At 43.8% G+C, this 21,912-nt stretch overlaps 1 long non-coding RNA gene across 1 annotated transcript in view; it reads right to left on the bottom strand.

Moving 5' to 3' along the window:
• Positions 1–13,072: 13,072 nt before the first annotated feature.
• Positions 13,073–21,912, bottom strand: part of LOC138854045 (uncharacterized) — a 36,040-nt gene continuing 27,200 nt past the window's right edge. Inside the window, exon 3 of the long non-coding RNA XR_011393230.1 lies at positions 13,073–13,485. This is a non-coding gene — a long non-coding RNA (uncharacterized lncRNA). The remainder of the gene's footprint in view (positions 13,486–21,912) is intronic.

The following is a 21,912-nucleotide window of genomic DNA, read 5'->3' on the forward strand; positions in this document are numbered from 1 at the left end:
TTGCCTCCTTCCTTGGACTGACTCAGAAAAACCCACACCCTTCCCCACTTTCTATTGAGGGAGATTTCTCCATTGTGAATTTCAACTCCTAGGTAGAGGGACTTTATGGTAGTGCTGTTGGCTGTGATATTTGAATTATCTGTGGATGTGCTGGGTTTTCCTTGAGGCTCTGGTGGGTGACCTCACATTCTTGGATGAGAGAAGTATTCCTGGAGGCTGACTTTTGGTTCCAATAGGTGGTTGCCAAAGGGTTGCAAGTCTCCACCTCATGTTGGCCAAACCTGGCTTGGATGATCCTGGAGGTGCCATCCTGATTTACTAGGTTCTTGGTATACCAGGTAGGGTAGAGGGTGGTTTTCATGCTGCATCAACACTAATGACCACATAGTATTCTTCTTGCTTCTTGGATTATTATTATTAAGGGGAAGCACTAAACCCGTAGGATTATACAGCGCCTGTGGGGGGGGATGTGGAAGGTATTCAGGCTTAATTCAGGAAACTGGAGCACAGATCTAATTCCCTGAATCAAGATCCCCTCACCAGCATCAAGGAGCCTTCCTTGAGGGGCTTGCTTCTTGGAGTTCCCCCTCTTCCTCTTCAAGGGGGGGGCTCCTTGACATGGCAAAGAGGCTCTTGGTCTCAGAAATCAAACTCTTTGGTCTCCTTCCTTAGGCCGAGTCTAAGTGCCCCCCAATCCACCCTCCCCTTGTTTCCCGTCCCATTTGTAGCCTCTGGGGTCCTCCCCTCTGGCATTAGTTTCTAGGTAGGGGGTGGCATGTCAGGGTTTGTCCCACTCCATGGGGTCCCTCAGGGGGGTGGTGTGGTTTGCCATGGAATCTGAATTATCTGAAGGTGCCCTGCTCCCTTCCTGGATTTCTGGGAAGAGGGAATTATTATTATAATCAAAAAGAAGCACTAAACCACAAGGGCTATACAGCGCTGCAAGGCAGGAAGGAAGTGAGGGTATCAGGTGGCAAAAGAGATATGGACGAGTAATAGGTTACGGAGAACGGCGGTGCAGTGGATGGTGAAAGGGTAGAGGGCAGCAAGAGATTGAGGTAGAAAGGGCTGAGGGGAGTGCAAAAGGTATCATCATCAGAGTTTGTGGAGTAAATCAGTCATTGTCAAGAAGTCAATGAGAGTGTCAGGATTAAAGGAGGGTCCATCAGCAAGAAGGGAAGGTAAAGAGAGAGAGTAGTAGAGCGAAGACAATGACGGAGGTAAATTCTGCGTGCTCGTTGATAGAGAGGGCTAACAGAATGTGGCTAATCGATACTGGAACTTGACACTTCTCACAGAGAGGAACAGGGTGCCTCTCCATGAGATACCCATGAGTAAGACGCATGTGGCCAATGTGAAGGCGGGAGATAATAGTCTCCCAACCTCGGCACTGATGACAAGAAGACAGCCAGTAACCTATGCTAGGTTTAATAGAATGAAGTTTGTTACCGAGCAGAGTTGACCAACGTTGTTGCCAACAGGTGTGAAGGTGGGTAGCTATTACAGCAAAATAGTCCGGAAATGGAACACCTCTATATGAAATTGGTAGGTCATGTACTGCTGACCGCGCAGCAGTGTCTGCCTGTTCATTGCCCTGTACATGACCAGGGACCCAACAAAAAACAATATCTTTATGCTTGGTAGAGATACGGCATAGCCAAAGTTGGATATGGAGAACTAGGGGGTGAGGTGTATCAAATTTCCGTATAGCCTGTAGAGCACTAAGGGAGTCGGAGACAACCACAAATGATGACACAGGCATAGATGCGATGCGAATAAGTGCTGCAGGAATGTTATACAATTCAGCAGCAAAAATGCTAGCCGAAGATAGTAAATGCCCTTGCACGATGCTGTCCGGAAACACTGCTGCGAATCTGACGCCGTCAGAAGACTTAGAGCCATCTGTGTACACTGCGATGGCATGAGAATGAGAGTGGAAGTGGTCAAGAAAAAAAGAGCGGGAAGCCACCGTAGGCAGTTGGGCTTTCGAGCAAGGGAGTGAGAAAGAACAGACCCGAACAGCTGGAACTTTCCAGGGGATTGGAGAAAAGTGAGATGCTACATGAACATATAAAGGTGGTTACTGAAGGGAAGACTAGCAAATGTAGGCGAAGAGAGAAGGGGCGGCAAACAAATAATGTCTACTAATATCGGTGACCATTCCATAAATGGAAGGATTGCGGAGATCGTGAGAGCGTACATAGTAGCGAAGGCAATGAGCATCACGGCGATCAGACAAGGATGGAACATTCGCTTCTGCATAGAGGCTCTCAACAGGGGAACAGCGAAAAGCACCAAGGCAAACGTAACCCTTGGTGATGGATGGGGTTAAGGCTAGAGAGAGTAGCAGGAGAGGCCGCTGAATAGATCTGGCCACCATAATCGAGTTTCGATAAAATGAGGGCTGAATGTAGGCGAAGGAGAGTTCAACGATCAGCTCCCCATGAAAGATGAGGAAGGGTTTTAAGAAGGTTCAGCTGGCTGTGACAAGTTGCCTTCAGAGAGGTAATGTGAGGTTTGCAGGATAACCTACGGTCAAAGAGAAGGCCTAGTAACCTGACTATCACGTTCAGGGATACAGGAGCCATAGAGGTACAAAGGATGACAGAGCGTCTAGTGAAAGTAATTTGGCGAGTTTTGGTACTGGAAAATTTAAACCCATGCGTGGTGGCCCAATTGGAAACACAATTGACTGCATGCTGGAGAAAGACTGTAATGAGGTGACAGTCAGCGCCTGCACAAGCAATAGCGAAGTCATCTACATAGAGTGATGACCAAATATTGGATGGAAGAACAGAGGCCAAATCATTTATAGCAAGGAGAAAGTGTTGTGCTCAGAACACATCCCTGAGGGATACCTTCAGCTTGGACAAAGTCCGGGGAGAGCACATTATTGACTCGAACACGGAAATGTCTGTCAGTTAAAAAGTTCTTAAGGAAGGATGGTAGATTGCCTCAGAGACCTACAGAGTGGGCTTGGGCCAAAATATTATACCTCCAAGTTGTGTCATATGCCTTCCCAAGGTCAAAAAATATGGTTATTAACCGAGTGGTTATTAGCAAAGGTATTACGAACATATGTACCCAAGAGTAGTAAGGGGTCTATGGTAGATCGACCCTTACGAAAGCCATATTGACTAGTGGAGAGACTGTTGTGTGTCTCTAAATACCACATTAAACGTCAATTTACCAAACGTTCCATCACTTTGCAAACTGCACTAGTAAGAGCAATGGGATGATAGTGGGAGGTATCGTGTCCCGTAGTACCCAGTTTGCGGAAAGGGAGAACAATGGCAGATTTCCACAGCTGGGGAAGAACTCCTTGTGACCAAATAAGATTGAAGAGGTGTAAGAGGACTACAAGGGCTGACTGATGTAAATGTTGTAACATCCAAATATGAATGTCGTCAGGCCCAGCTGCCGATGATCGGCAAGCTGAGAGTGTTGCCTCCAGTTCCCGAAGTATAAAAGGCACATTATACTGTTCTTCTCTGAGAGAAGAAAAGTCCAAGGGTACTAACTCTCTGGCAGACTTTGAGGAATGAAACGAGGGGCATAGATGGAGCCCCCAGGAAATACGTACCAGATGAGTGCCAATTTCAATGGCAACATCAAGAGGGTTTCCTATATCAACACCGGTGACCCGTAGAACAGGAGCCGGGTCAGGAGAGTATTTACCACTCAATTTCCTCACTTTTTTCCAGACTGCACTTATATAGGAAGCAGAGGTGATGGAAACATAATCTCGCCAGCAAGTGCGTTTAGTGTCACGGTTGACACGGTTCTATTGTACCGGTACCTGCTGCATGCAGCGTGTTTCAAATGTACTGCACGAGCACAAGCAGGAGACCACCAAAGCACGCACTTCTGAGAATGCCTGCCTGAGGTTTGGGGTACAGAATGAGAAGCTGCGGTTAAAACTGACGTCGAGAAGAGGTGTAGGAGCTCATCAATGGAGGATGAAGAAGGAACCTCACTAAAAGCAGTTGAGTTGCGAGTAAACGTCCCAATTTGCCCGATCAAATTGCCAGCGAGGGCTACGGAAAGGTGGTGAATATGAAGGAGAAGTAAGAATGATTGGAAAATGATTGCTGTCATGTAAGTCTGGTAGAATAGACTAGTGCAGTGGAGGAAGAGCAGACCGATAGATCGATGCAAGAGAGAGTAAGAATACGAGGATCAAAATGGGGGGGAGTACCCATATTTAAAACATGGAGGGGGTGAGAGGCGAGAACAGCCTCCAACTGGATGCCACGCGAGTCACAATGAGACCCCCCCAGAGGAAATGGTGGGCATTAAAATCGCCAAATAACAGAAGTGGTGGTGGTAAGGATGAAACAAGAAAGGCAAAATCTGGGATAGAAAATGCCCGAGAAGGAGAGAGAGATATAAAGAACATATTGTAAACCACTTATTCAAGTGGATACGGGCTGCAGTGTAATGCAGCGAGGTATGGACAGTACGGAATATCACTGCGTAGAAGAAGGGCACTTTCATTAAAGGTCCCATCTGAGAAAGGATCCAAAGGATACAGTAAATTATAGCCTGAGATAGGTTGGAAAACAGCCGAGTGTAATTTTGGTTCTTGTAAGCAAACACCAACGGGAAAACCTGGAAAGCAACATCCGAAGCTCACCCCAATTACCCCTGAGGCCGCGGATATTCCACTGTAAATATGCCATGATTGGGAATGAGGAAAATACCAGGAATCCGTAGGGAAGGGCACCTGCGGACTAGAAGGGTTAGTAAAGTCAATGTGCGGTGGCATCGGAAGACGTTCAAGCAGCGAAGGAACGGAGCATTGCGAAGAATGGAGTTGTGGAGATGGAGGAGAGGGAAGAGAAGGAACAGGAGGTGGATCAGTGTTCATTGAAGGTTTAGTCTCTGCAATATATTCTGAAATAGCGTCAAGTGCTTCTGAATTCAAAGACATTGTATGGGAGACAATATTGGAGATAGAAGGAGGAGGGTGAGTAAAGGTAAAGATTGGGACAGTAATAGACTGTACTAAAGTAGGGGGGACAAAAGCGTGTTGGGAACTAGAGAAGAAGTGTGGGAGGGGACAGAAGAGGGAGAGACTTGGGAGGGGACAGGGGAGGGAGGCACAGAACAAGGAGGGGGGTGAATCTCCACATTTGTAATAGAGCAGTGAGAGGGGAAGAATCAGGTATCGAGACTGTAAAGGTAAAATGTGGGGGCAGAAGGAGGGGGCAAGGAAGATTTGAGCAAAGGGGATTTTTTGGACTTCTGAGAAGTAGAGGGGCGATTGGTAGAAGGTGTCGTACGAGATCTTGTCGATACCGGGGCTTGTGAATGAGAGCTCGAAGATGTCTGAACATACTGAGGTGTTGAAGTAGGGACGTCTGAGCCCAGGACAACAAAAGAATTAGATACAGGAGGGACTATGGGAGGGGTAACAACAGAGGAGGCTGCAGAAGATGAGACCCCAGAAGTGGGGGGACGTTTTGAAATACTACGAGAATAAGAAACACGGGGTAGTCTCCCTTGGAGGCAGAGATGAGAAACTGCCATAGCATAAGGGGGACCTTCTGCTTCTTTGAGGCAATGGATTTCACGCTCATTTAAGTAGACCTGGCAACGGTGAGAGTACAAAGGGCGAGCCTCGTGACAATTAAGGCAAGAGGGAGGTCGACTGCAAGACTTTATTAGAATGGTCGTCGGCACCACAGACTGGGCATTCAGCTACAGATCTGCAATATTTCGCTGGGTGACCAAATCACCAGCAATTTCTACACTGCTGCGGTGTAGGGATCACCTTTCGAACTTGTAACCGATGTCCTGCGACATAAACAGATGACGGGAGTTCACGGCTGTCGAAAGTTAATCAAGCCACATTGCAAAGGTATCGTCTCTGCCCGCGGGCAGGAAGGGCATAAGTGTCTACTTTGAAGATTGGGAGATCCTGGAGTTTCAGCTGTTCAAGAATGTCATTGCCACATGTCTGGAAATTCTGTTGGACTATGGTATGGGGCAGAATGACAGTACCACTACAAGAATTGAGGGAATGATGTTTTTCAATAGTGATAGAAATAGTACTGATATGTGAAAGGAGAGAAAGATCATGAGCTTGGGTAGCATTCTGGACAGTAACGATGCACGTACCACTTGAGAGCATGAAATGAAATATCTCTACCAACATGGCGTAGGAGCACTTTGCCAATACTATGGTCGGAAAGATAGGCAATAGAAGAAGTCGGTCGTAAAGTAAAGAATTTAGTCCATTGTGTGGTCCGAAACTGAGTGTGGAGAGCTAGTGCATGACGTGTCGGTCTTTTCCAAGTAGAATGGGAAGGTAACGAAGTAACATCATCAGGAGATTGTCGTTGGTGTTTAGAAGTGGGACCAGAGTTCGTCCGACGTGGGACGGGCTGGCGATTCGAAAATTGCCAAACCGCAGAGGGAAAGGCCGGAAGCATAGTCAAAGGAGGGCGGAGGTCAGACAAATCGAAGGAGTCAGTCGAGACCCCAGTACCTGAAGCTGGTGATGAAACAGCACCAGCAAGAGGTACAGGGGCATCAGGAGTGTCCAAAGAGTGATCAAAAAACGAGGCAGGGTCAGAACAGGGTGCAGTATCAGTAAGGGGCCCGGGGGTAGTAGGTTCATGGACTAGGGCTTCCATGGTTATGTTACTTCTTTCTTTTTGTTTTTAAGAAAAAAAAAGAAGAAAAGAAAATAAAAAGAAAAAAGGGGGAACGGGGAGGAATAGTTCCCAAGAGGAATGAAAGGGACGGAAATCACCCTCCACGCCCAAGAGGACCTCAACACCGCAAGTAGTGCAGATGTGGCATGGAACCTGTGCCATACCCTACCCTTCATGCCAGTAAACCAGCAATCCAGAATAGCAACCTCACATCTGCCGAGCTACCTCGGTGGACAAAAGAGAGGGTGGCCAGATATCCACCACAAAGCATACCTCCTTTGGCCGCCACCCCCGGAATCCGAAAGGCGGCCTCCAGAGATACACCTGTTGCCCGAAAGACACCCAAAGCCACCCCCCGGTAGACTGGAGAGGGAACGGGATATCCCCAGACGATCCAGATTCCACGGCAAACTACACCACCACCAAGAACCTCAACAGAATGGGATTGACCCCGGTACCCTTTCCCCTACCTAGGAACCAGTAGGTCTGTGGGAAGAATCCCAAAGGCCAAAAAGAGGAAGGGAATAAGGGAGGGATGGGGGGGAGAAGGAGGAAAGGAAAAAGGGAGGATGGGATAGGGAAGGGGGGATTGGGGGGTAATTAGGTTCGGTCTGAGGAAGGAGACCAACAGGTCTAATTCCTCAGACCAAGAGCCTCTTCACCACGCCAAGGAGCCCCTCTTGAAGAGGTGGGAAGTGGGAAGAGTGCCCTTCGGGTAATAGGTGTATCTCCAGAAGCTGCCTGTCGGTTCTGGGAGGTGGCGGCCAAAGGTGGTGGGTTTCCAACTGCCCTTTTTGTCCGCCGAGGTAGCTCGGTACAGGTGAGGCTGCTATCCCGGAGTGCTGGTTTACTGGCATGAAGGGTAGGGTGTGGCATGGGTTTCACGCTGCATCTTCACCACCGGTGGGCTCAAGGCCCTCTCAGATGAAGGGGGGAGCTTTCAGCCCCTCCATGCCTCCTAGTGACTGTCCCTCTGCTGTACCTCTTTTTTTCTTTCCTTCTCAGATGAGGGTGGGGGGAGCTTTCGGCCCCTCCATGCCTTCTAGCGACTGTCCCTGCACTGTCCCTCTTTCTTTCCTCCTTTCGTTTTTCTTAAAATAACAAGAAAGGAGATATCACAGAAGAAGCACCTTTATTGTGGAGTCTTTGCCCAGTGAAACCCTTCCTCTTCCCAGACCCCTTTTAGATCCCACACCCTGTTCTGACCCAGCTTTGTTATCGATCCATTCTCTCAACTCTTCTCATACCCCTGTACCTTCTGTTGGTAATGCTTCATCACCTGCTTCAGGTGCTGCAGTATCACCTGTTTCCGTTCATGCCACTACTACTAGCACGCCTTTCACAATGCATCCGGCTTCCCCAAATACAGTGGACCCCCGGATAACGATCAGCTCCCAACTCGACCAATTATGTAAGTTTATTTTTGTAAGTGCTTTTGTAGGTGTATTTTTAGGGGTCTGAAATGGACTAATCTAATTCACATATTTCTTATGGGAACAAATTCGGTCTATAACGGCACCCAAACAGACTTCTGGATTGAAATAATATCGTTATGCGGGGGTCCACTGCACAGTGCGACGGTTTTCGGGTCGCCCACCTCCCTCAGGTCAGACTGCTTGCGGTACTACTTCTAAATGTCCAAGACAATCTACTGACAACAGTTCATCAATGATCGCTCAGAAACGACCTATGCGACACTACCTTTGCTTACTGGTTAACGAGTACACAATGGACAAAATTCTTTTCATTACAAACGATGTCTCAAACTGATTATCTTTCTGATCATGAAATTGGTAAAACTCTTTTACAGCAAATTGGCTAGAACATATCCTTCCACGGTGTTCAAAGCGGTGCTCGTGTCTTAAAACAGTATAGAACTCAGCAAGCTCATGCTCTCTCCCGCATCACTTCCATAGATAACATACCAGTCACTGTTTGTAAGCACACTACTCTTAATTCTTGCAGTGGTACTGTGGTCTTACCACATACCATTGTACAAGGTGGCTTTTTGTCTTGCGGTGATGATATTTTAGAACAATTAGACCTTCAGAACCTCCCTATTCTTAAAGTAGATACACACATCCTGCCTGCTCATGGGCAGAGGCGCTTTCCTACTGACATCACTCGTTTAACCTTCGACTGCCATGAACTTCCATCCTCTCTCTATATTGCGGGCCATCGCCTAGAGATCCGTCAAGTAGTTCCCATTCCCCAACAGTGTCATAACTGCTGGCATTTTGGGCACCCCGCTAAACACTGCAGATCGGCGATGGAATGCCCGGTCTGCAGTCCAGCAGATCATTCCAATGTGTCTTGTAGTCTTCCCCCTCTTGTCTCAATTGCAAAGAACGTCATCCTTCCTTTTCACACTGTTGCCAGGTCTACTGTAATGAACAAGAGATCCTTTATCTTAAGGAGTGTGAGGGCCTTACACTATGGCTGTCTCTCAGCTCCGACTTCAAGGAAAACTTCGTGTCCCGTATGGTCGAGTAGCCCAAAGACCTCCAACCTCGACGGTCCTCCTGCCTCCCAATCCATCTGCATCTGTCTTCTGGGGTCACCCCAGTTTCTAATTCTTTTGCAGTTTTACCCTCTGACACTCATACCTCCACACCACTTCCTACTTCTACTTCTTCATCTCGCTTGCTTGCTTTTCAGTCTATGAGACCTCGTAGACCTACACTTGCTTCGCGTCCATTACCTGTACAGAATCTATCTTCTACCTCGGAGCCTAGTTCTCACCCCCCTTCCAGCTCTCACAAGAAGGTGGAGGTTCACCCTCCCCTCATGTAGTCCCCCCCCCCGTTTTCCTCCATAGTTACCCTCCAACCTCCTTCCTCTCCTGTTACACTGCAGGACTCTTCTACCCCAGCCGACACATCTCTCTGGGTTCATGCTACCCGCCCCCCTCAGACCTCTTTGGTTGCCTTCATAGTTACTCTGACCTTTACTTGCAATGCCTCTCCTGTCTCTGACGTCATGGCATCATCGGCTTCCTTAACTGAAACATTAGACGGTATGTCCAGCTATACTGCGGAGACGACACCCCCAATGGACACCAACGCGCCTCCTTCTACCCCTTCTATTTCACAACCCTTGCAACAATCTATTCCTCCGCAATATTCTAATTCTTCCTTGCTTACACGCTTACTGTTGTCCCCGTATGGTAGACAGCAACTTCCCAGGGAGGTACTACCATCCTGCCAAGTGAGTGCAAAACAGAAGCCTGTAATTGTTTTACATGATGGTAAGATTGCTGGTATTTTTTTCTGTCTCATAAACATGCAAGAGTTCAGGTACATCTTGCTACTTCTACTTACACTTAGGTCACACCACACATGCATGTACAAGAATATACATACATACATACACACACCCTTCCGAGTTTTCTTCTATTTTCTTACTTTTTTTTTTCAACAAGTTGGCTGTCTCCCACCGAGGCAGGGTGACCCAAAAAAAGAAAGAAAATATATACTTTCATAATCATTCAACACTTTCACCTCACTCATACATAATCGCTGTCTTTGCAGAGGCACTCAGATACGACAGTTTAAAAATCCCTGCAAACTGTCAATATCCCAAACCCCACCTTTAACCCCTAAATGGTCCAAAACATATATATACGTTCTCTCACCCAGTGCCCCGAATATTTTGAAAAATAAAAAAATAGTTTTTTTTTTTTATTGAAATAGAGAAAATTTTTCTAAGTGTTATAGGATTAAAATTAAAAAAATTAGGGTCAGTACTTACTGAGATCTGAAGCTGCAAAGTTGGCACTTAATGCTCACCTGACAGTAACATCAAGTCCTGCCGCACGCTTGCAGAAGTGTTGCCGATATACCACTTTTTCTCATTTTTATATTATTTTATATAATTTTTTTGTTCTGATCATTACAATTTATTGTAGTTCTTGTCATTTCATAACCAATCTTTGTTCTGACACTAATATTAGGTACTGAAATTGTACTCAAATTGTCACAAACACATTGACAGGTGGACATTTACACCTGCCTTGGTCATTTACTATTGTCTAGGAATATATACAAAGTATTTATAGGTCCCAGCAATGTTTTGGATACACGGGAGTATAGAAGAAGGAGGCAGAGGAGGAGGAAGAAGGAAGAAATTCCCTTCAAGCAATGTGTAAGACAAGTGTTCACTGACAAGCATCAGGGAGGGCAGTGATAAGATCAGATATGAGATGACATTTGATGAGCTCCAGCGAGGGTGCAGAGATAAGAGGAGATAAGCTATGACATTTGATGGGCGCCAGCGAGGGTGCGGAGATAGGGATGACATTTGATGAGCTAGTATCTCTGATTATCTGTCTCTCTGTCTTATTTCTCTGTCTGCTTGTCTCTTTCCATCTCTCTGCTTGTCTCTCTGTTTCAGAGCAAGCCACTGTGAACCAACAGGTATTTTTATGCATTATATCTACAAGCACAGTTATAGCACTTTGGAATTTTTAGGTTATCCTAGGTAATTTACACTATGTATAATTGTATTTGTGTGTACCTGTGAGACAGATAGACAGAGATAGACAGACAGAAATAGACAGAGACAGATAGACAGACCCTAAACTTAGGGTTAACATCACTTTCCTCTTAAAAGGGGAGTGTTAATATTATATTACATCAGTGAATCCTTGGTGTTTTCCCCACTGTTTGCTCCAGCTGGTGCTCAATATAACTGGTGCTCCCACAAGGTACTAAGTGGTCCCAGATTTTTTTAATATGGTGCACACCCAGTGTTAAGACCCATTCTATGCTGACCAGGCATCTCAGGCCAATCGTGCCAAATTTGGAGGCAGGAAAAATAAAACATATATTTACGTTTGGGGCACTAGTGGTAAGAACGTATATATATGTTTGGACCGTTTACAGGTTAAAGACAACTTGCCATGGTAGGCTAAATCTCCTCAAGGTTCTCGCACATCATTCATGGGGAGCAGATCATCGCACTCTCCTCTGTTTGCATTCCACCTTAGTCTTGTCCAAGCTAGATTATGGTGACCAAATCTATTCTGAGGCCTCTCTTGCAACTCTAAGTTAGATCCCATTCATCACCAAGGTCTCCGCCTGTGCATTGGTGCCCTTCGTTCATCCCCTGTTGAAAGCCTCTATGCAGAAGCGAATGTTCCTTCTCTGGCTGATCATCGTGATGCTCACTGTCTTCGTTATTTTGTCCACGCTCATGATCTTTGTGCTCCTTCCACATATAGGTTAGTCTCAGACTAACCCACTGTTTGTTTGACACCCCTGTTTGTTTCACACCACTGTTTGACACCCCTGCCTCCTCCGAGTGTTTTCTCTTCGCATTCACTCGCTGCGATCTTCTCTTCAGTTGCCTCCCTTGTACATTCATTTAGCGTTTGCCTTTTCCCTTTCCCCTTGAGAAGTTCTGACAGTTCATGTCACCCCCCCCCACTGCTGTGTGCCAAAGCTTTCTTACCTAAGCCTGCTACTCACTCTCTTTTTCTCGAGCACTTCGTCACATGCTCATGCCATTGCTGTGTATACAGATGGTTCTAAATCTGCTGATGGAGCTGGGTTCGTGGCAGTTTTCTCTGATGACGTTGTCTGAGGCCACTTGTTGGACTCGGTTAGTGTTTTTACTGCAGAGTTGTATGCCATCCTCATAGCGCTTCTTCGTATTACATATATGTCCCCTTCGATGTTCGTGATCATTTCGGATTCCCTCAGTGCTTTACAAGCCATTAAACAACACTTTGACTCCCCTCATCCATTAGTCCTCCGTATTCAACAATGGTTGCGACACGTGGCTAGCAAGAATAAAGATGTTGTTTTCTGCTGGTTCCTTGGTCACGTTGGTGTGCAGGGCAATGAGCAGGCAGATCCTGCTGCACGGTCAGCGGTGCATGATCTCCCTGTTTCTTATAGGGGTATTCCATACAGGAACTATTTTCCAGTCATCTCTGCCTGTCTCCGCTGCCGTTGGCAACAACGGTGGTTGGGCATACACCATAACAAATTGCGCTCTATTAAACCGCTTTTAGGTTTGTGGCCATCTTCCTACTACCTTTGCCGTTCTCGGGAGACTGCGCTCTCCTGACTCCGCATTGGTCATACATGCCTTACCCATGAGTATCTCATGAATAGACACCCTGTTCCTCTCTCTGAGGCTTGTCAGGTCCCTCTTTCGGTTCTTCACTTCCTTGTCGATTGCCCGATTTACCAGCGAGCTTGCAGGATTTACCTCCAACGACGCCACCGCCCTACCACTCTTACTTTAACTTCTCTTCTTGTGGACAACCCCCACCTTTGACTCCCAAGCACTTTTTGACTCTTTGTCAGCAACTGCCTTATTATACAAACTTTGATATATAGTGCTTAGCATCCCTTTCATCCCTTTTCTTCCCTCACCTTTGATCCCCTCTCCACCTAGCTGATTATAACCTCCACACTACATACTGCTCCGCAGCGCTGTATGACCTTCGTTAGTTTAGCGCTTTCTCTGATTATTATAATTTTCGCTCTCCTGCTTTCATAATTTTTTTATAACAAAAAGAAAAATAAATCATGATATTCACACCCTGCCTCCCAGGCTCCTTACCCCTGCAGCACCATCATTCAATCCAAGCATGCCTATGGACTTTCCTTCAAACCTGGTAATGCTTTTTGGCAACATTTTGTTGCCAGTGCTGGTGTTCTAGCTGACCTTTTTAGTAACTGACCTTCGTGATGCTTTGGCCATGTTCCTGGTTACTGGCATGATGGTGTGGTGATTTTTGGATCATTCACGTGTCATAGGACAGACCTCAACCTTTACTTGATCCTGAAGCTGCTACTGATACTCCTCATTCCTGTCATAAGAAACACACTTTCAGGAAACCTCTTCCTTTGCATACCCCTCAAAGAAGGTTCCTTGATGCTGGTAAGGGGCTCTTGATCTATGGAATTGGATCTGTGCTCCGGTTCCCTGAATTGAGCCTGAATACCTTCCACATCCCCCCCACAGGTGCTGTATAATCTTACGAGTTTAGTGCCTCCCCTTTATTATAATAATAATTCCCTTACATACAGTATTTCAAATACTATCTGACAAAATTATTTTCCCTTCAACATGGCATTAAAAAAGCACTCATTAGGCATATTTCAAATACTATCTGACAAAATTATTTTCCCTTCAACATGGCATTAAAAAAGCACTCATTAGGCATGTTGGTTAAAACATGTCCTTCCATGCCCCCAAGACAGATGAATGCATCATGCCCCCAAGACAGATGAATGCATATTGTCACTGAAGGATGCTAAACAAACTGACAATCTTTCTCTTCTGTGATACTGACAACACCAATGTCAATACACAAACACTACTTTCTCAATTCTAGCTACAGTGATGTCTTCATCCTGCATACTATAATACAAGAATTTAAACAATGTGGCTTGGACATAACCCCTTAACCCTTAAACTGTCCAAACGTAGATCAACGTTTTCACTGCCAGCGCTCTGTATATTTTTATTTTTTTTTAAATTATAGAGGGAAATTTTCTGGGTGTAATAAGACCAAAAAAAAAAAAATTAGGGTCAGTACTTGCTGAGATAGTATAAGGCCGTGAAGTTAGTGCTGCATGCTCACCTGATGGCAACACGGAGTCCTGCCGCTTGCAGAAGTGTTGCCGATATACCTTTTCTTCTCATTCTTATTTTAGTCTATATGAATTTTTATGTTCTGATAATTACAATTTGTAGTAGTTTTTGTGATTTTATAGCCAATCTTTGTTCTGACACTAATACATGTATTAGGTACTGAAATAGTATTCAAATAGTCACAAATGCACTGACAGGTGAACAGTTTTACCTGTCTTGGTCACATACACTGTACTATTGTCTACAAATACAGTGGACCCTCAACCAATGGCATTAATCCGTTCCAGAGGGCTTGCCGTTGGTCGAAATTGCCGTTGGTCGAGTTAATTTTCCCTATAAGAAATAATGGAAATAGAATTAATCCATTTCTGACACCCCAAAGTCAGAAAGAAAAATTTTTTTTTAAATGAAATATACATTTCCTTATATGGAAAGGAATGAGACATGCAAAATAAACAATAATTAAATGCCACTTACCCTTATTGTGGAGTTGTTGATGAGTGATGTGCCAGCAGCAGGGGAAATTCAGAATTGTCTATTGTTCGGAAGGAGAATCCCCCACCAAAAGGACTTCAGGTACCAAGTCCTTTGGTGGTGTTACCTCCCTCCTTGGTTTTTTAATGCCACTAAGGCCAGCTTGAGAGTCACTGGACCCCTGTCGCACAAAATAGCTATCCAGAGAGCTCTGTCTCTCACGTGCCCTTAGGATTTCCCTAAAATGGGACACAAGAGTGTCATTGTACACGTTGCCAATGCAGCTTGCAACTTCGGTGACAGGATAAAATTCTCCAATAAATGCTTGCACCTTTGTAAACATTGAACACATTTCCCTAATCCTTGAAGAAGTCATCTTCCTCCGTCTCTCTTCATCCTGCTCTGAAGAACATTCTTGAGATGTGATCTGTTGCTGTTGCTCCTGAAGCTCTTGCAGGTCTGCAGTGGTTAGTTCTTCCTCGTCGTTCTGCACCAACTCTTCCACAGCCTCGTCAAACCTCCAACCCCAAGGACTTCCCCAATGACACAATAGCTTCCACTACTGGCATACCCTCCTGAGGGTTAGCCCCAAACCCTTCAACATCCCTCTGTTCTACACATTCTGGCCACAGTTTCCTCCAAGCAGAGTTCAAGGTCCTCTTAGTCACTCCCTCTCAAGCCTTACCTATAAGGTTTACACAACTGAGGATACTGAAGTGATCTTTCCAAAACTCTCTTAGGGTCAATTGAGTGTCTGAGGTCACTTCAAAGCACTTTTGAAACACTGCTTTTGTGTCGAGTTTTTTGAAGTTTGAAATGACCTGCTGGTCCATGGGCTGGAAGACAGGAGTTATATTAGGAGGCAAAAACTTCACCTTAATGAAACCAAACTCCCCTGCAATTTCCTCTTGCAAGTCGTGAGGATGAGCAGGAGCATTGTCCATTACCAGGAGGCACTTGAGTGGCAATTTCTTTTCCTGGAGGTATTTTGTCACAGTGGGGCCAAACACACCATAAAACCAGTCCAAGAAAAATAACCTAGTGACCCATGCCTTACTGTTTGATCTCCACAGCACACACAAATTACCCTTGACGATATTGTTTTTCCTGAACACTCTGGGAGTTTTAGAGTGATACACCAATAAAGGCTTCACTTTGCAATCACCACTAGCATTACTACACAACATTAATGTCAGCCTGTCTTTCATAGGCTTATGTCCTGGGAGTGCCTTTTCCTCCTGAGTATTATTATTATAATAAAAAAAAAGAAGCGCTAAGCCACAAGGGCTATACAGCGCTGCAGGGTAGGGAAGGAAGCGAGGGTATTGGATGGCAGAAGGGAGGAGGGATGATCAGTAGGTTACAGAAAACAGCGGGGCAGGGGATAGTACGGGGGTAGGGGGTAGAAAGAGATTGAAGTAGAAAGAGCTGAAGGTATCAGAATTCGTGAAGTAAGTCAGTTGTTGTCTCCTCCTGAGTAATGTAGGTCCTGTTTGGCATTTTCTTCCAAAACAGGCCTGTTTCATCACAATTAAACACTTGTTCAGGTTTTAGGTTTTCAGTCTCTATGTATTCCTTAAAGTCCTTCACATATTTTTCAGCCGCATTTTTGTCTGAACTGGCTGCCTCACCATGCCTTACCACACTGTGTATGCCACTATGAATCTTAAATCTCTCAAACCAGCCTTTGCTGGCCTAAAATTCATCAGCAGCAGCACTATATTGAGGAGTTTTCTTAATGAGATCATCATGCAACTTCCTTGCCTTTTCACAAATTATAGACTGAGAAACACTATCACCTGATAATTGTTTTTTGTTTATCCATACCAATAACAGTCTCTACCTCTTCAACTATTTGTGGTCTCCGTTTTGAAAATATACTTGAACCTTTCGCAACAACAGCTTCCTTGATTGCCTGTCTGTTCGCCAAGATAGTACTGATGGTTGAATGTGATTTGTTGTATTGCCTTTCCAACTCAGCCATACGCACTCCATTCTCGTATTTTTCAATGATCTCCTTCTTTATTTCCATCGTAATTCTCACCCTTTTTAACACAGGCTTGGCACTAGAAGCTTTCCTAGGACCCAAGGTGGTTTATTTAGCTGTTACAAGCACTAGAAATAGTGGAATAATCCAGAATATATGGGAGGCACACGTGGAAACCAGCCACTCTTGGAGTGGCTGGACCCGCTTAGGCCGCGCTCCGGGCACATCAACACGTTCCGGACAAACGTCGTTGGTTAAATTTTTCGCCTTTGGTTAAGGCATTTTTTTCTACGGCAAAAAGCGCCATTCGACGAAATTGCCATTACTTAATGCCGCCGTCAGTTGAGGGTCGACTGGATATACAAACTATTTATAGGTCCCAGCAATGTTTTAGACATGCTGGAGTATATATGAAACACCTTGAACACCTTGAAGCACAGTGTAAGATGAGTGTCACTCCACTGCTGACAGTGCAGCAGTGGAATGACACTTGATAATCAAGCACTGCTCCATTCAACCTTGGCTTTATTTGTTTTCAATGTTACACACAAACATATCTGCTTATCTGTCTGTATGTCTGTCTAACTCTGTCTACTTATCTGTCTTTCTGTCTGCCTGTGTCTGTCTGTCTTCCTATCCATCTCTGAGAGCCGCTCATGAACCAACAGGTATTACACATGATAAAGAGTCATCAAATCTGATTCCTGAACAAGTGAAAATGCATATTACTTGCCAGGCATGCTTATTATGCCTTATATCTACAAGCACAGTATAGCACTTTGTCTGCATTTTTTGGGTTATCCTAGGTAATTTACACTATGTATGATAACTGTACTTACGTGTACCTGTGAGATAGAGACAGAGATAGGCAGAGACAGATACAGATGGAGAAACAGTCAAGTCAATCAGCCAGCCAGCCACCCAGCCTGCTGAATACGTATTACACATTCCAGAATCGTTTCTCTGTACTTAGGGCATGGATTGTAGGACATTCTAGCAAGATGACACTACCAGTGGTATCAAAAGTGAAGACGTGGCACAAATATTGCACATGGGTTATTATCGAGGTTTTTTATATTTCTTCAACCACTTGTGGCCACATACATCTCAAGGCCACTAAACTCTGGGTCAACATCACTTTCCTCTTAAAAGGGAAGTGTTAATATGACATGACTGCAAGGAATTTGCAAGCCCATTCATTGATAACTGGGACATATTTTATGGCAAATGTGATATGTATGCAAGGGGGTGGCACAGCTATATACTACTCAGACCAACTAGAATGTATCACTAATACTTGCACAAGGGATGAACATGGGGAATATATAATAGCTAAATTCAAATCCAAATACCTACAAAAACCTCTCACAGTGATAAACATCTACAGAGTTCCACAATCAAACATTAGCCAATTTAGTCAAAACCTAGGAAGTATGATAACTGATGCACGCATGAACAAAGATCACTTACTACTCTCAGGTGACTTCAATATAAATCTCCTGCAAGACCAGGAACCACACATTACTGAATTCACAAACACAATGAGTAACTGCATGTTGCTACCAACAGTAACAAAACCTACAAGAGTTACGGAGACTAGTGTTTCCCTACTTGACCACATCTGGACCAACACCATATCCCCTTTAAAATCAGGCATAATTACAGATAATACCACAGACCACTATCCTACTTTCCTCATAACAACTCTTGGTAAAATACCCCAAGACACTACTAAAGTCACCTTCAGACTTCACAATGAGGCAGCCATTAATAACTTCACAACAGCAGTAACAAACAATGACTGGCACACTGAGCTAGAAATCTATACAGATATTGACGAATGTTTTAATAATTTTCTAAAAAAGACCCAATACCTCTATAACAAGCACTGCCCTAAAAAAACTAAACAGATGACAGCTAAGAGACTGAACAGTCCCTGGCTAACACCCAGCATTCTCAAATCCATAAATACAAAACACCGATATGAAAAACAGTACAGAATGGGTCACATAACCAGAGACCAAACAAAACGTTACTCGTCAATCCTAACCAGCCTGATAAGAAGGGCAAAAAAACTGTATTATGAGAACAGATTATCCAACTTACGAGGTGATATAAAAAAGACCTGGAAGACCCTATCAGAAATTCTGGGAACAAAAAAGATATTTATTTATTTATTTATTTAGTAATTTTAGTATACATACAGAGGTACAAAAAAATACAGGTAAGAGCAGCATGCCAAAGCCACTTATATGCATAGCATTATGGGCTGGCTTAAAATTAACTTAAGATTAACTAAGCAATGATGAAATCAGTGATAAAACATTATTGTAAACAGATAACTATAAAGCACAAATGAGTATTACAAAGACAGGTCATATGGTTGCATGCATTGCTGTACATTCAGTTGAATGGAGTATTCTGTTAGGTAGTGTATTTAAAAAAATAACAAAGTTAGATTGGGTCCTAGGTTTAACATTTGTGTGATATAATTGTGAGTAACATATAGGATGTACAATTTATAAGGTTCAGTTATTCAGTATTTATTTGGTTTTGAGTGAGTAAGTGATCTTTGAGAAGAGACTTGAATTTATAAACAGGTAGTGTTTCTTTTATATTTACAGGTAATGAATTCCAGATTTTAGGGCCTTTTATGTGCATTGAGTTTTTGCATAGCGTGAGATGGACACGAGGAACATCAAAGAGTGATCTGTGCCTTGCGTTATGGTCATGTGTTCTGTTGAGGTTGGCAAGGGGATGTTTGAGGGGAGGGTTAATATCGGAGTTAAGTGTTCTATGTATGTAATAGGTGCAGTAATAAGTATGGATGTTTTGTATGGTGAGTAGGTTGAGTGTTTTGAATATTGGTGGAGTGTGCTGCCTGTAGTGAGAATTTGTTATCATTCTAACTGCAGCCTTTTGTTGGGTAATTAGTGGTCTGAGATGGTTAATTGTTGTTGAGCCCCATGCACAAATTCCATAGGTGAGATAGGGGTAAATAAGAGAGTGATAAAGGGCCAGGAGGGCTGACTGTGGAACATAGTACCGTATCTTCGATAGTATGCCTACAGTCTTGGAAATTTTCTTAGAAATTTGTTGTATATGTGTATGAAATTTGAGTCTATTATCAAGGTGGATTCCTAAGAATTTTCCCTCTGTTAGCTTTGTGATAGGTGATCTGTTTATCGTTATGTTAAGAGGGACATCTGTAGCTCTGTTACCAAACTGAATGAAGTAGGTTTTGTCAATGTTTAGTGTAAGTTTGTTAGTCCTCATTCAGGTAGATATTTTCTGTAATTCGGTGTTTACAGTATTGGCTAGCGTGACTGGGCTCAGGTGAGAGAAGACGTATGTAGTGTCATCTGCAAAAAGTGTGGGTTTGAGTAATTGCGAAGCATTTGGTAGGTCATTTATGTATAGGAGAAAGAGAAGAGGGCCAAGGACACTTCCCTGTGGGACACCAACTGTAATTGGTTGAGCGGAAAAGCTTGCCCCATTTGCATACACATATTGGCTTCTGTTGCTGAGTTATGACTTGAGGTAGTTGAGGGAGTGCCCTCTAATACCATAGTGTGACAATTTTACGTGGAGCAAGTCATGGTCAACTGTATCAAAAGCTTTATGTAAGTCAATGAAGATCCCCAGTGGGACTTCTTTTTTCTCTATTGCAGTGTATATATGTTCTAGCATGTGTATAATAGCATCATTAGTATTTTTATTAGGCCTGAATCCAAATTGGCAGGGGTTGAGAATGTTTTGGGAGATGAGGTAGGAGTAGATTCGTTTATGAATTAATTTTTCGAAGATTTTTGAGAGAGGGTGTAAATTGGATATTGGCCTATAGTTATTCAACTCTGTTTGGTCTCCTCATTTATGGATCGGGGTGACCCTTGCTATTTTGAGAGCTGTAGGGAAGGTGGAGGATTCAATGGATTTGTTAAAGAGTGTTGCAATGATTGGTGATAGTACTTGTGACACTTTTTTGTATATAAAGGGTGGTAAGGTATTTAAATCTCCTGCCTTGTTTTTTAGTGCGCTGATAATAAGGGAGACTTCATATGGGTTAGTCGGAGCTAGGAACAGTGTGTTCGGGTAGTTGCCAGTGAGGTAGTCATTTGGTGGGATATCTGAGCTTGGGATTTTATTGGCAAGGTTTTGTCCTATAGTGGAGAAGAAATCATTGAGTCTGTTTGCTGTTTCTGTTGGTGGGAGTTGGGGTTCATCTGATTTTGCTAATTTTATTTCACTATTTCGTGATATCTCTTTTGTTCCCAGAATTTCTGATAGGGTCTTCCAGGTCTTTTTTATATCACCTCGTAAGTTGGATAATCTGTTCTCATAATACAGTTTTTTTGCCCTTCTTATCAGGCTGGTTAGGATTGACGAGTAACGTTTTGTTTGGTCTCTGGTTATGTGACCCATTCTGTACTGTTTTTCATATCGGTGTTTTGTATTTATGGATTTGAGAATGCTGGGTGTTAGCCAGGGACTGTTCAGTCTCTTAGCTGTCATCTGTTTAGTTTTTTAGGGCAGTGCTTGTTATAGAGGTATTGGGTCTTTTTTAGAAAATTATTAAAACATTCGTCAATATCTGTATAGATTTCTAGCTCAGTGTGCCAGTCAATGTTTGTTACTGCTGTTGTGAAGTTATTAATGGCTGCCTCATTGTGAAGTCTGAAGGTGACTTTAGTAGTGTCTTGGGGTATTTTACCAAGAGTTGTTATGAGGAAAGTAGGATAGTGGTCTGTGGTATTATCTGTAATTATGCCTGATTTTAAAGGGGATATGGTGTTGGTCCAGATGTGGTCAAGTAGGGAAACACTAGTCTCCGTAACTCTTGTAGGTTTTGTTACTGTTGGTAGCAACATGCAGTTACTCATTGTGTTTGTGAATTCAGTAATGTGTGGGTCCTGGTCTTGCAGGAGATTTATATTGAAGTCACCTGAGAGTAGTAAGTGATCTTTGTTCATGCGTGCATCAGTTATCATACTTCCTAGGTTTTGACTAAATTGGCTAATGTTTGATTGTGGAACTCTGTAGATGTTTATCACTGTGAGAGGTTTTTGTAGGTATTTGGATTTGAATTTAGCTATTATATATTCCCCATGTTCATCCCTTGTGCAAGTATTAGTGATACATTCTAGTTGGTCTGAGTAGTATATAGCTGTGCCACCCCCT

This window comes from Cherax quadricarinatus, chromosome 47 (assembly GCF_038502225.1).
Source record: "Cherax quadricarinatus isolate ZL_2023a chromosome 47, ASM3850222v1, whole genome shotgun sequence".
NCBI classification, from domain to species: Eukaryota; Metazoa; Arthropoda; class Malacostraca; order Decapoda; family Parastacidae; genus Cherax; species Cherax quadricarinatus.